This window comes from Spodoptera frugiperda, chromosome 24 (genome assembly GCF_023101765.2).
Source record: "Spodoptera frugiperda isolate SF20-4 chromosome 24, AGI-APGP_CSIRO_Sfru_2.0, whole genome shotgun sequence".
Taxonomy (NCBI): domain Eukaryota; kingdom Metazoa; phylum Arthropoda; class Insecta; order Lepidoptera; family Noctuidae; genus Spodoptera; species Spodoptera frugiperda.
Window position 1 is genome coordinate 5,924,357 of NC_064235.1, and position 10,820 is coordinate 5,935,176.

Here is a 10,820-nt window from a genome sequence, read left to right on the forward strand (position 1 = left end):
CTTTTAGACTCGTATCGTCACGCCTTTTATCCCCGAAGTGGTAGGCAGAGGTGCACATTCCGGCACGTAATGCCGCTATACAATGTACACCCACTTTTCACCATTTGTGTTATAAGTCCCATGTAATAGGGGGTGAGCCTATTGGCATATACTGGGTACTATAATTCCAGACTCCGTGTCGATTCGATCGAACCCGAGATAGATGTACTATGTAGCTATGCTATGAAGATGTTAGCTAAACTGTAAAACTATGTCACCGATTTGACTGCACGGTTAGTGCGGTGGCTGGGTAACCGGCTGCCGCGTAACGCGTAGCGGGTTCGATTCCCGCACGGAGCAACTCTTTGTGTGATCCACAAATTGTTGTTTTGGGTCTGGGTGTAATGTGTATGTGGATGTGTATGTTTGTTGCTTTGTGCTCCCACGACACAGGAGAAAATCCTAGTGTGGGGCAACGCTTTTTTTTACTCTTACCTTTTATAAAACATAGCTTAGCTGAGTCCGTTTCCACCAGTGCTAAGCTATATGTACCAATGAATATGATTGGTGGAAGCTAAACGCATCCACAGCAACGTAACATAGCACATCTCTGGTGGAAAAGCACACTTAAGATCTATCTTTACCGCCTTTTTGAGATATTTTAGTATGTATCTAACCACAAAAAATAGCAAACATGGCCTCCACAATATCAACAGAGTAACAAAGAAACCTGTAGACCAATATCACTTTTAAACTGCAAGCAATAAAGACGATTTTCCATTGCACAAACAAATATCGAAGAAACCTGTAGACCAATATCACTTTTAAACTGCAAGCAATAAAGACGATTTTCCATTGCACAAACAAATATCGAAGAAACCTATAGACGAATATCAGTTTTAAAATCAAATTGTACAAATAAATATCGAAAAAACCTACACACAAATATCTCTTTTAAAATCTAAGCACTAAAGGCGATTTTCCATTATACAAATACTGTTACCTGGTAGCCCCATTTCCGAAGTAAATAAAGACAAAATGCAAGTAAATATTGATTTTTATCTCGTACCAATAAAAAGTAAAATGCTTTCATCATTATCAGTTTTATTACTCAATCGGTTTTAGAGATCCGCAGTAATAGATAAGATTATATTAGATTAGATAGATTCATACAAGATAGTGGGATACAAAGTGGATAAAGGACAATAATTAAGTGTGGGAGAGACCCAATTAATTACTGGACCAATTTTGACGGGAATTTTATAATGAGGGAGAACAAAAAATTATATATATTTTTTTATGGAATAGGTGGCAAACGAGCAGACGAGTCACCTGCTGATTGTAAGCGATCAGCGCCGCCCATGGACACCCGCAACACCAGAGACGTCAAAGGTGGGTTGCCGGCCTTTTAAAAGGAGTTTTTTTGTCTTGTCCTGAAGGTTTGAAGGACGTATCGGTTCGGAAATACCGTCGACGACAGCTCATTCCATAGCTTTTCTCTGTCATCGGGGTTTAGTCATATTTTTTAATCGTTATCCCACACTAGGATACGCTTTCACCTACACGTGACACTCAGACCCAGAACAACAATTTGTGGATCACACAAAGTCTTGCTCCGTGCGGGCATCGCACCCGCTACGCGTTGCACGGCAGTCTGTTACCCAACCATCGCGCTAATCCTCCAGAGCTGCGGACTACCTAGCGGTTTACCAGGGCTCCGGCTCGAAAAGCAGGAGTAGGAACGGGTTGGTTTTTAGTCAGTAAGAGTCTAACACTCCCTCTCACCTTGCCCAAGGCGGGAGAAGACATTGGATGATTACATACATATACATATAATATGTATATATATACAATAGGAAAATGATCAAAAAATGTATCAGAGATATTGTAAAAATCATTTGTTAAAAAAGAGTAACCGTGGAGTTTCTTGCTCATTCTTTTCCATTCGAAGCTACACTTTGGAACGAGCGCCTAGCTTCACTGGCAGACATACTGACGGACATTTCAATTTGACGTTTCAAAAGTGCCTAATTTAGGATTAACTGAAATAAATGCTTTGACTTTGGCTTTGATTTTTTCCTCAAAAAAACCGTGCTAATCGTACAGTCTGAACTCAAAACAGAAACACAAAACTCATTCTTAACCAATTATGTGTTACTACGTCACAAGACCGAAGTAGTACTTGAAAGTCATTGGCGACTCGTTCAACTAAGTGAAAGTTTAGTTGCTAAGTGCCTATATACCGATGCAATCAGTAGTTGGTACATAAGACCCGTTTTTGTTAACATTAACATAACAATTCCCTTAGTACGAGTTTCCTTTACGTACACAGAAAACAACGTGAAACAACGCTTACGTTGTGTTTCGTAAGTGAGATTACCGGAGGCCCAATTACGATGATTCCCCAATCTTCCCAATCCCCCATTCCCCAACAACCCTGAAATTCCTATACAACCTACATAGCTCCTTCCCTCTTGCACTGCTCAATGATCGACCATTCTGACACAATTGTAATAGCAGACTAAGGCCCCAGCCCAGGGCTCCAACTAGAAGCACGAGTAGGAACGCGGTGGATTTAATCAGTAATTGCTTTTTATTAAGTGTGGGAGAACCATGCTTCGATACGAATGGGCCGGTTCGACCGGAGTGATACCACGGTCTCACCAAAACCGACGTGAAACAACGTTTGCGTTGTGTGAGTCAGGTTACCGGAGGCCCCAATCTTCCCAATCCGCGATTCCCCAACAACCCTTAAATTCCTAACCCCCAAAAAGCCAGCAATATACTTGTAACGCCTCTGGTGTTTCAAATGTCCATGGGCGGCGGCGACCATCAGGTGATCCGTCTGCTCGATTACCGGCTTATACCATAAAAAAAACTTCAGTATTTAACAATTTTCCTTAACAACAGCATTAGGTACGTTCTTGGATACCCGCCAAACGTACAAATGTTTTACATTCATTTCAAAATAACTAGTTATCACTGGTTACATCCTGTGAACACATGAATGACTAATTAAATTGGAAATAACTGCTCCACTTGTCGAGTAGTTGTAAGAGACACATAGGCACTGGCAAGGACGCTTAAGTTACGCGTCCACGGGCCCGCATCGTACGCATCGCACGCAACGGATTTTAGTTTGTCTTGTATAGAAACTCATACAACTGCGTCCACTGATCCGCATCGTACGGACCACATCATCGGCAATGCCTATATGCAATGCGTACTGTTGATGTCATACGGAATGCGTGCGATGCGTACCTTTAGGATGCTTTTCCACCGGGGATGAGCTATGCTATGTTACTGTGGATGCGTTTGGCTTCCACCAAATAAATCATTGGTACACATAGCTTGACACTGATGGAAACGGACTTAACTAAGCTACTTTTTTGGTATGGAAAGATGCATGCTATGGATGGCTTCCCTACTTTCGATACAACGGTTTCTCGAGCTGCGCATCTTCCTCGCACAGCTACATTATCGGTGGAATGGAAACGGTCACACAGTTTCACAGCTTAACTTTCAAATCTTCGCAGCATAGCTACATAGCACATCTCTTGTGGAAATGCACCATTATACTGACAATGCGTAGACATGTATATATCAGTTCAATGGCACTGTCAAAAAGAACAGCTAAGTATTATTGTCTAAATAAAAAGAACATAAATTTGAATTTCAAAAATAGAACCGTCACGGGCTCCCCGCGTGTTGCTCACGCGCAGCTACCGTCAGTTCACGTGAAGACACCGTTCGAATTTTAAATTAACCTGTAACCAGCCATTCTTATTTAGATTAAGGTTTCTTTCTTTTTTAAAAAAAGTTAGAATATATTTATGTTTTTGTAGCTGAGGAAAAGGATAGTGAGTTCGATTCGTTCGAGTAGCACTAATGGAAACGGACTCAGCTAAGCCATACTTTTTATAATGGAAATATGCGTGCTATGGATGTGTGCTTTGGATGAGTTCCTTACTATCAATATATTGCATACTCAAGCTGCGCATCTTGCTTGCAGAACTGCATAGTTTAGGATCATAGCTTAGCTATTACATCTTCGTAGCATAGCTACATGGCACATGGTACATGATTTGGACATGTAGAAAGGATAGATGAAGCCCGAGCTGCGGACAACGTAAAGGGTTACCGAGGCTCCAGCTCGAAAAGCAGGAGTAGGAACGGGTGGTATTTAGTCAGTAAAGTTTGACACTCCCTCCTGAAATTTTCGAAAAACCGAAAAAAGCTCAGTAATACCTCAGTAATAACCGAATACTTCGTTCGGCAGTCGCACTCGCGACTACTCGACCAACGAGGTAGTCTATATGTATATGTCTTATGGAAAAGCACACTAAGTATGAAAACATCTGTCTCTCCGCGTGTTTGCAATGAAAACGTGCGTACCTAACTATAATGGGGCATTGTTTTGCCCTATTTATATCGTAGTGTCACGTTTCTGTACTAGCTGATAACGCGATAATACGGCCTTTTATTGTCACAGGGGTGGACAGAGTTAATCTCTCTTTATCTGGGAAGATTCCTTTGAACATTGAAGTTTTTTATGGTATTTTTAAGCTGGTAAACGAGCACACGTATCACCTGATGGTAAGCAATCGCCGTCGCCCATTTAGTTAGAAGATAGAAGAACGTTAGAAGTCGGCCTTTTGGGGTTAGGAATTTAAGGTTGGTTGGAAAATCGGGGATTGGAGCCTCCGATAACCTCACTTACACAACGAAACACAACGCAAGCGTTGTTTCAAGTCGGTTTTCTGTGAGACCGTGGTATCACTCCGGTCGAGTCGGCCCATTCGTGCCGAAGCTCTACTTTAATTACAATCATATTAAGGCTAATACTACGGAAATAATAAATCTTACCTACTCAAATTGTGTATTTGACAAGATAACTCAACTAGTTTCAAGCCACGCACGGGGCTCCTAATCACAACAAACGACACGGTAAACGTCACACACGACTACTACTGCGAACTGTTCAGTATTTAGCGACACTGTGATAACGAGTGACTGATAAGGTGCAGATTCAATTACCGACCTGCATTGTTTTCTTAGTGAACAACTTTTGTAATGGGCTGACCATTGTTTTATCGTGTGACGGAGCACAAGTTTACTTTAAGTTTAAAGTAATCAAAAGGAGAGCGCGATCCGCGCAATGATTGGTTGGTTCATTTGCGCTGGCCAATCAAAGCGCCAAATACGCTCTAGTTTTGATTACTTTAAACGTAAAGCAAACTGATACAAAGGGTACAGAATCTTACTCGACGATTTTGAAGATTAGGAAGGGAGGTAACTGGGCCTCCGGTAACCTCACTCACAAAACGCAAGCGTTGTTTCACGTCGGTATTCTGTAAGGCCGTGGTATCACTCCGGTCGAGCCGACCCATTCGTGCCGAAGCATAGCTCTCCCACACTTAAAATTGGATTTAAATAATATATTTTACTTTATCTAACCAATAGAGTTCTTAATTAAGTAACTAAAAATCAATCTTCATCGAGTATGATGAAGAGTCCCTCTGTGACTCGAAACTAGTAGAGCCTTTCTCCATTAATATACGTGAGTAAATCATGTTTTTTTAATTAATTAAGTATGTCTCACGATAGTTATTAGAAAAATAGAGTTCTAAATAAGCTTAGCAACAATACCTATGTATTGTGAATATGTATACAAGTAAAAGTAAATATGTATTTAAGTCGAACCATTAACGAGTCAATTCTGTAAACTTGTTTCTCAGCTTCGCGAATGGATTTGGTCAAATAAACCTCACTATCACGCTTTGAGAGAGTGACAATCATGCATGGCTATCCTGATTGGTTAAAAAAGATTGGCCGAATTGGGAACGTCCTCCTTTTTTGGAAGTCGGTTAAAAATATTTTATCCTATAACTATATAGCTACTTCAACGCGAATTAACCCGCTTTGCTCTATTCCTATTGATCGTAGTATGATGTTTTATACCTTTCTCAATAAATGTTCTATCCAACACATAAAGATTTTTTTCAAATCGGAGCCGTAGTTTCGGAGATTAAGAGCGTTGAAACAAAAAACAAAAAACTCTTCAGCTTTACATATTACTACCAATGATTTTCCCTGTTTTCCTGCTTTTCTTTTGAATTTTTCCTGAATGTTCTTGACTTCTTTCCACTCCTCTCTGTTTAAAGCTTGTTGCTTAAATTAATGCCATATACTAGGCAAAATTCCAGAATGCTACCACAGTAATCCTTTAGATAAACTGAGACCCTTTACCCGACCCGGGAACCCGAGACGCCTTGTCGCAATCGCATTTGCGACTCGACCAACGAGGCAGTCTTTATTAAACCTGCATAATCAGAAAAACTTACCTTGAATAATGTATTTTCGCAAAAAAGTGGTTGCCCAAATGTAATTAAAGGCGAAATTTCTTACACCTCATACGTTTCGCGCATGACTGGATAAAAAAAGACATGTCGAAAAAACCTTACGCTTGCGTGCTAACCATTTACGATTTACATTGAAAATTGTGTTTGGCACGCGACTGTTAATCGCTATTTTCCGTCTTTGATTTCTGAGATAAGCCATCACACATATGTGATGTGGATTTAGGAAATCGGAAAGACTTAACCTCTTATATATGAGACACTCACAATGACTGCACGGTTGGTGCGATGACTGGTGACTTAAGACTGCCTCGTTGGTCGAGTGGTCGCAAGTGCGACTGCCGAACAAGGGGTATTACTGGGCTTTTTTCGGATTTTCGAAAATTTCTCGGTAGTAGCACGGAGTCTGGAATTGTGTCCAGTATATGGCAATAGGCTCACCCCCTATTACATGGGACTTAAAACACAAATGGTGAAAAGTGGGTGTACATTGTATAGCGGCATTACGTGCCGTAATGTCACCTCTGCCTACCCCTTCGGGGATAAAAGGCGTGACGATATGTGTGTGTGTGTCTTTAAACGTAAAGCAAACTCGTACTAAGGGAACAGAGGGCTAAACGTTTCTCAATCTCGCTTCGATCTCATTAAACAAAAGATTATTTTTACATAAAAATTATGCTCCCTCTGATCTATGTTCCGTTCTCTATGACAAAGTAAGATAAAGTCTAATAAATATGACCACACAGACTCTTGCGCATCTATGCAACATGTGTGGAACATTAAATGCAAATCATAAGCCACGTGGGTAGATAGATCACGGTCGGAAATTGCACTTTGTCAGTTATAATGAGAAGTTAGCTACGTAGAAGATACGTGTAAAACGGGGTGAATAGAAACAAATCAGGAGTGAATAGGAACAAAATTTTGTTGTGTTTTCACGTAATTTAGAAATGTGGTGTAAATTACACCATTTAAATATTTTTTATTAATCCATTATTAAAACCAAAAATATGAAAACAACTAATAATCCTAATAATACATGTTTTTCTATTCACCCCCTGAGTTTCTATTCACCCCATTTTACGGTAACTAAATATTGTCATAGGTAATATAAGATACATTTTAAGGACCTGCTGAAGCCTATGTAGCAGAACACAATATAATTATTTGTTTTGTCACCACCCTGCCACAACATTTTCTATTTTTATGGAATAGGAGGCAAAAGATTAGATGGGTCACCTGATGGTAAGCGATCAGCGCCGCCCCTGGACTCCCGTAACACCCACAGGTCCGTTGCCGGCCTTCTAAAAAGCAATGCGCTCTTTTCTTGAAGGTTTGAAGGTCGTATCGGTTCGGAAATATCGCAGACGACATTTTTTTTTTATGGTATAAACCGGTAAACGTGCAGATGGATCACCTGATGGTAAGCAATCGCTGCCGCCTATGGACACTTGAAACACTAGAGGCGTTACAAGTGCGTTGCCGGCCTTTTGAGGTTAGGAATTTAAGGGTTGTTAAAAAATCGGGGATTGTGGGAAGATTAGGGAAGCGGGCAATTGGGTCTTCGGTAACTTCATTGACACAACGCAAGCGTCGTTTACTGTGAGGTGTGTACACGTCAGTGTACTGTGAGGTCGTGGTATCACTCCGGGCGAGCCGGCCCATTCGTGTCGAAGCAAGGCTTTCTCTCCAAATCTTTTAAACATATTTTCATGAGACTTATCGGGTCAAGACTTTCAGTAGCAATTGCATTGAAACGGTAAGATAACAGGTCGATGACCTTTCGTATTTACAATGTCACATGAACATCTGAGTTTATCTGTACTTTCAATTAAGTACCGAGTGTTTAATTAATTAAGATCAATACCTAAATTTTTAAGTATGAAAAGGGAAAATCATCTAATGTCTTCTGCCGCCTTGAGCGAGGCGAGAAAGAGTGTTAGAGTCTTACTGACTAAAATCCATCCCTTTTTTTAGTTTTTCGCTAGTCCGCGCATCGGACACATACCTTTCAACAACTGTGCTGTCATCTGCATACCCAAAGATACCGGGCTTAAGCAGGTCGTTGATGTGTAGCAAAAAGAGCGTTGCTGAAAGTACTGACCCCTAAGGGGTTCCCGGTATCCCCTTCCTACTCCTGCTTTTCGAAGCGGAGCCCCGGTAAACCCGCTAGGTAGTCCGCAGCTCCGGATAAAAGCGTAGCTAGCGCCGTATCAATTATACGGTGCCCCAGAGCAACGAGGGTGCTTAACACATTAAACGCCATGGGGGCCAAAAGTGACACACACTACCGAAGGATTTACCTTCAAGTGGGCAGATTTTTGTTGGGCAGTCAAAGTCTTAAACGCAAAGAACAAAATCTTCTCATATTTGTTCAAATAATCAATTCCATTTTTTCGGGCAACTAAAAAATATTTTTTGAGGTAAGAACAACGCCACTGTATAAAGCTGAATAATTATTTTTTTTGTTTGTCGTAACACGCTAATATCCGGAACTACTGATACAAATTGATTAACAGGTAATCTGACGATATATTATTGAAGGGCGAGCTTGCATGAAAAGACTAAATGACTGTTGATGAAGTGAAAGAGGTGTGTAAGAGTCGTAGCAATTGGCGTTCCATTGTCTCTGCCTACCCTCATGGGAGACAGGCGTAAAGTTACGTATGTATTTTTTATGGAATATGGTTACCTCACTCACACAACGAAACACAACAGCCGTGGTATCACTCCAGTCGAGCCGGCCCATACGTGCCGAAGCGTGGCTCTCCCACACTTAAAATCTATGTATGTACATATTTATTCTAATGTAATCTATCGAGGAAGGCAACTCTTGCAGGGGCACCCAGTAAAAGTTGTTTTGTCAAACCACGTCTAAATTATCGATTATATCGTCGTTTTATCTGATTATGTTCATAGTTTAGATAAAAAAAATAATGTGATTGTGATTCGCAATAAAATACAGAAAATCTCGTTAGCAACAGTGAAAAATTAAGTGACAGATTACAAAAGGCGGGAAAAGGAAAGTACCATAGACTTTTATGTTTAAAGTTTTTCTCTGGAAAAATTGGGGTTCCTGGAGAAAATGACGGCTTTATTTTTAATGTGTATTTATTTATACTAGGAATCAATGAATATTTTAGTTTCAGTGTAGGTAGGTTAGGTAAGCACCTTAGTAATTAGGTTAGTGTAGGTAGTTAGTCTTTTTTTCAATGAACTCTCCACCTTGGGAGAGGCGAGAAAGAATGTCAGACTCTAACTGACTAAAAACCACCCCGTCCCTAATCCTACTTTTCGAGCAGAAGCCCGGGTAAGCCCAGTAGGTAATCCGCAGCTCTGAGTAGATAATTAGTTACCTATATGATTTTTAATTGATAAATTCAATAATTATTATGTTGTATCTTCACTTACCTAATCCATAATTATTATAATTAGGTAAATAGGCACTGAGTATATGGTGTTTTATGTAAGTAATGAAAAATATTCACACGAAATTTTTAATTCTACAAACAATCAAGGAATAAGTATTATTTTGAAGAATGTTTAGAAAAATCTCAGCCAACAGAACCCATCAATGAGCCCTGATTCACACTTACCATTGTTTATTTTTCTTAATGTGACCAGCATTTAATCAATTTCGAATTAGGGTAGTTAATGTAAACATTTAAAAATATCGCTACCGGTTTTTTCATTTTTCCAGATTTAAAATCTGTTTTAGGAATGTTAGATCCAGACTTTTCGTTTCCTAATTAAAAAAGAACAATAAAATGTACCTACAACACAATATTTAGATCACGCCACAACAGTACAGCTGACCTCTAACCCGGCTTTGACAATAGCCCTGTTACTCCTATTTATTAATATTGATAACAACTGACAGTAAGTTTTCAACTACCTCCAGAGACGTAAAAAATAACTTTATTCAGACTTATTTGTAGTTTCAAAGACATTATAAAAGTCAAATAGGGATAACATACCTTGAATTCCTTGGCGAAGTCTTTTTTCTTACGGTAACCGGTTCACCTTATCTCTAGAAAGGCTTAAAATAATGTTCACTTTTATTTACTCTTTTGGGTAACTAATCTTGAGTTTATTTCGATAAAACTATGATTATTTAAACTTATAGAGCTAAAGTAATGATGAAAAACTGAAAACATTAAAAGTAAAGTTACTATTGTTCTATCTATAGCTAGCGATACAATTTTAAACTTAAAAATAAAGTGCAAAGTAACACATCCCTCCCGCACGGACGTTGTCACTGCACTACTATTTTAGTAGGTATTTGAATGCATAGCTATTAGTGGTGTTGCTGAACGGCTTTTATTCAATTATATAACCAGGAGATAGCCTGCTTAAAGTCAGATTCGTTATCTAAATAATAGAGAAAGATTTAATCAAGTTTTATATTTCAAGGCTTTTCGTTAAATATAAAAACAATGTTAAAAAAAACCAAAACACAAAATCAAAACAAAAATATTTTTG

At 39.4% G+C, this 10,820-nt stretch overlaps 1 protein-coding gene across 1 annotated transcript in view; it reads right to left on the bottom strand.

The window, feature by feature from the left end:
* LOC118278539 (protein phosphatase 1 regulatory subunit 3C) overlaps positions 1-10,616 on the bottom strand; it is a 43,086-nt gene extending 32,470 nt beyond the window's left edge. The window contains exon 1 of the mRNA XM_035597787.2: positions 10,316-10,616. The gene's annotated coding sequence lies outside the window, so the exon portion shown is untranslated. The remainder of the gene's footprint in view (positions 1-10,315) is intronic.
* Positions 10,617-10,820: the final 204 nt, after the last annotated feature.